General features: G+C 35.2%; 1 pseudogene; it reads right to left on the bottom strand.

The window, feature by feature from the left end:
• Positions 1-2,800: 2,800 nt before the first annotated feature.
• On the bottom strand, positions 2,801-3,743 carry LOC101566507 (annotated as a pseudogene).
• Between the last annotated feature and the right edge of the window lie 1,335 nt (positions 3,744-5,078).

Below are 5,078 nucleotides of genomic sequence, written 5' to 3'. Positions count from 1 at the left end.
ACTCTCATTTCCCCTCTCTATGTATCTGTGTCTCAAGCTTCTTCTTTTTCCTTTTTTTGGCGGTACCGGGGATTGAACTCAGGACCTTGCACTTGCCAGGCAAGCACTTACTGTACCGAGCTTTCTCCCCAGCCTATGCATTCCAAGCTTCTATAGGAACATTAGGTGTGCTGAAACAAGGTGCACCCTGATGGCCCCATGCTAACTTCCTCGCCTCTTCAAAGTGCTCATCTCCAAATATGATCTCTTTTGTGGTTTAGAATTTCAACATAATCAAATCTGAAAGTATATAATTCAACCCAACATATATGCAAATTTGCTATTCTATTTCATTTTTTAAAAATGTGTTTGGTACAGGGTCTACAGAGCCTCACTAAATAGATCAGACTGGTAGTGATCCTCCTGTTTTCAGCCTTCGAAGCACTGGGATTACAAGCACTTACGCCACCATGCCCAGTCTCGTAAATACAAATTTATATGTGATACATGTGATATATATAATGTATATATATAGAGAGAGAAAAAAAGAGAGAGATAGATAGATAGATAGAGATTAGTATTAAATATTTTATTAAATTTTTTTTTTCCTGAATTTTAAAATGATCCTTTCTCTTTAGGTTAGGTACTCCGCTTGTCTTAGTTGCTTTTTCTTTGCTGAGATAACAACCCCAATGTGCAAAAGTTATAGGAGTAGAGGCTTATTTTAACTCACAAACTGTAGTGTATTCAGCCCTAGTCAGCTGGCTCCAAAGCAGCTGACACATGACACATGACACATGTGACACATGACAGAGGAGCATCAGCGAGGAAAAATAATTCATGGTGTGGCAGGCAGAAGGTAGCAAGCAGCAAGCAATGAACCAGCCTTCTTTATGCCTTTATTGATTGGTGCCACCAATACCCAGAGGGCCACTTATCTCTTCAGTAAAGCTATTCAGCTATACTCAGAAAGCTAATCCAACAATCCAACAAGGGGGCTCATCCAGTTACCACACACCCTTAGTCAATAGTCTCAACCCTGGATCCAGCCACCTCTGGAAAGATTCACCTCTGAGTGGTTGACGTCTTGGCAAGTGTGTCTAAATAAAAGCTGTGGCACAGCACCTGGCCTAGAACAGAATTAAAAGCTCTTGTAGTTCTTATGTTTTCTTAGCATCTACTGTATTATTTAAATATATGACCTCCAAAGTCTTAAGTGGTGTTATGCAGCCATAGTGCCCATATAATTCCATACCTCAAAGTATAAACCATTATAGAGGTTGAATTAATCACTAGCAGAAACTTGGTATGTGACCATGTTTTTTCAGAGTGGTCCAGATTTATATTGATCACGATACTGATTTTTGTCCAACAAAGACCTAACAAGAAAGGACAGAGAACTTTCACTACCCATAATAATGTGATACCATTTTCTGTGTCCCTTACAAAAATTTTACCAGCAAGGTCAGAGTGTAATCCAAAGTATGACTTTACTGTTTACTTCAGGAAATTGCTGTAAAACAATTTATCTGGATAAATATTTTGCTCTTCTGGGTAAACAGCTTTCCTGTTGGGAAAATTGAATGCATATTGGTACAAATGGCTCGCATAGTGTATAGGATTTTCCTCATCAAAATCTCACCTTGCTATGTCCACCAGTGTTAAACTATTAGATTTTTCCTTCTAGAAAAATCCCTCTTTTGAATGGCAGCTAGCACTGTACTGAAGCAGTGTTCACCCACACTGTAGAAACTCTGATGAACTTGCCAGCAATTGATCAGATTTTTAGAATCTGTTTCATAGTATTATAACTGGCATATTTTATATCTGAACTACACAGGGCATGTCAAGGGATAATTTAACATACTTGCATATGATTTCGAAGATTTTATTTTTATTTCTTTGATTTTTTGATTTTAATTTTAATTTAATTTTATTTGTACATGTTGGTAGTGCATGAAGTTTATATTAATTTTAAGGAATAGACATATGTATGTAATAGATCTTCATTCTTCTCCCCCCCCACCTTCTCCTGTCTCTAGAGCCCTTTTTCCTATTTTCATTATTATTGTTTGTATTACTACTTTCAGTTCATATTTATAACATATGATGCTAATATTCATTGTAGACATTTGGCACATGTATATAAGCATCTTAAATCCTTTTATTTCCCCTGTCCCCCTACTCTTTTTCCTCTTTACCCCTTCCTATTTGCAAAAGTTCTATTTCCTATTTCCTTCTATTCAATCTTTTTGAAACTTTCTCTTGAATATATTCTTGCCTTGTTAATAATAGACTGATTTTTTACAAGAAATACATGCTCAGAACAAACATCACAAAGATCCTGATTTAAAACTTCAATTGTTTCTTTTTCTTATATCAGTTCTAAAATAAAGGTTCAAACCTTGGACCATGCCCATGGATCCACCACATCTAAGAAATGTGAGTCCACATCATCATTTTTAGTCTTATGAAAACTAGAGTGCATGGTCTTAAGTGTGTAGGAAAGTTTCATTAAAATTCACTACTGCAAAGTTTAATTTCCTCATAATTATTTGAAAATTCATAGTGTACATCACAAATGTTGCTAATTATGAAAAATGTAAAATTACAATAATTTCTTTTCATGATGATTATACCAATATCCGTATTTATTTATTCCTAATTAAATTCAATTTTAACTACCTGATTTTGGGTTTGAGGTGGCTTCCTCGTGGTTCTTTTGCTAGGGAAATATTGTGGTTCTGAAGTATTCCAATAGAGAAAGAAATAGAGTACCATTTTTATTGTTTCCCCACTTGACATACAAACTTAAAAGAAGTCAACAAATTTTGCTGCTAAGAATACAGTTGTGTGTGAGCATGGACACAATACATGGAATCTGTTTCTTTGCATGAAAAGTGGAATCAAGGGAAAAGGACTCAAAGTCTGTATCTACCTTCCGGTTAACCTGAGTAAGAATGTGCATAACTCCAGCTTGTATGCATATAATTTCAGCTCAGCACCCAGTGACTGAATGAACTGGGATCCACCCTTTGAATGTCTCCAGGAACAGTGACCTGGCACTGTGGAATATGCACACAGAAAGTCGGCCTCTACTCGTATGTGCTGGCACGCCATGTCATCTTCAAAACCACTGTCTGGCTCAATGCACAGTCCAGTTCCATACTTCAGCGAGCCTGAGTAATGAAAAGTTTGGGTTTTCCAGCTAGACTTCTACAAAGATCGCCCCTGAAGAACTTTGTTAATCTGTTCAGGTCAAGAGGTCCATTTGTTCCAAAAATTATTCCTTCTTCACCATGGCTTAGAATTACACACATAAAGCTGCTCCTTTTGCTGTGGTCTTCTTTAGAAACATTGTTATGGAACAACAGTTCCATAATATCTTCACAGGTAAGATCCTTTTTATTTCTCACTTCATATTTCCAGTTCATAAATGCTTCTCTGATGTTTGCTGCATGTACATCTGTACCAGATCAAGCTGTCACTGCAGTATTTTTATGAAAATTCTTATTATTATACATAGACCCATTTCATGATAATCCATTTTGTGTCTACTATCCAAGAATATGCCATCAGAGTCCATTGATTTGTTCCCATCTATGATATTTGTTTCTAGATTTTTTTATGAGAAGAATATATTTATTGAGGGAAAGAAAGCTTCTGTCCAAGAGAGGACAGGAGGGGGACCCGAATGGGTTGTTCCCCCATGTTTCTAGATTTTTAATGGAGTTTGCATCCACTGAGTTTTCAGTATTCTCCATGGTTATTTTTCTTAACTGTAAGCTCCATGAGGTACAGCACGGTTTCTTTCACAGCTGCAGCAAGAGAGCTAAATTTTTCCTTTTTATCTATACTTTACACAGTTATTGTTCTAATGAGATATACCATGAAGTATATAAACTTGTGTGTCTGATTTAATCTCACCACTATATTTTCAGATGCATCCATTTTGCTTCAAATTTCTCAAATTTATTCTTTCTTTGTGGCTGAGCACTATTCCACTATGTATAGAATTTAGGCTTTATCTATTCATTTACTGATGGGCATAAAGGCTACTTCCTGGATTCAGCTACTATGAAATATGCTGCTACAAACATTGGTATGTGTATATCATTTAATATGATGTCTTTGCCTCTTTGGAGAAGAAACCTACAAGGAGAATAACTGGGTCGTATGACATTTCTAATTGTAATTATTTGAGAGTTCTTGTTCAAATAAACTATGTTGACTTACAGAATAATGATATTAATAATATATTATGATAATTACAAACTTATAGAGACAGAGAAGAAATTAGTGGTTTCTAGAGGTGAAGAATTAGGGGTGGAGAACATATAGCTTTGAAATTGTCTGAGGCAGAATCATAGCACTGGGCTGGATTGTGGTAAGTACTGAAGATGGGACATGTGATGGTGTTGAATGGAAGTGTACAACCATTCCCACACGTGTGCAGATAAAATACTAGGCATGAATGATGAAATCAGAAAAGCCCTATCAATTATACCAAGATTGGTCTTGTGATGTGATATTGTACTGTATCTATGGATGATGTTAGCATTACTTTTAGACTTATTATTTGCAATAAACATTCATTTTATTATTTAGTTAGTTGTTAGTAGAATTTTCCATTACTTTCCCTCATAGCACTTAAGACTCAAATATTGTCATTTTGAAAATAGATTATTAGGAACACAAAATCTTTATTTAATATCATTCTAGCAAGGAAATTAACATTATATTCTTTCCTAAAGAGCACATTTTCAACCAATTTTCTACAATAATTTAAATGCAAAGAATGTTCAAAATTAGCTAAGTCAAAGCACCGCAGTTCAAAGTAGATTTTCAACTGGAAATCATTTTGCTGGGAATCTTTTCACACATTAGAATTTCAAAGAACATTTAGTACGGGCAGATGAGAAACACTAAACAATGCCACTATCTTGCTGAATATTTATTGCTTTTTTTCTTACAAATGCCCCCAAATAAATGCTCTGAGATTTTCTCATAAGATAATCAAATGAACCTAAATTTCTAATTTCCACCGTCTGATCAATAAAAGACAAGAATAAGAAATAACTCCTAAAACTAAACAAGCA

This window comes from Octodon degus, unplaced genomic scaffold (assembly GCF_000260255.1).
Source record: "Octodon degus isolate 3935 unplaced genomic scaffold, OctDeg1.0 scaffold00172, whole genome shotgun sequence".
Classification (NCBI taxonomy): domain Eukaryota; kingdom Metazoa; phylum Chordata; class Mammalia; order Rodentia; family Octodontidae; genus Octodon; species Octodon degus.
The sequence above is the reverse complement of the archived record's forward strand: the minus strand, read 5'-3'. Positions and strand labels throughout refer to the sequence as shown.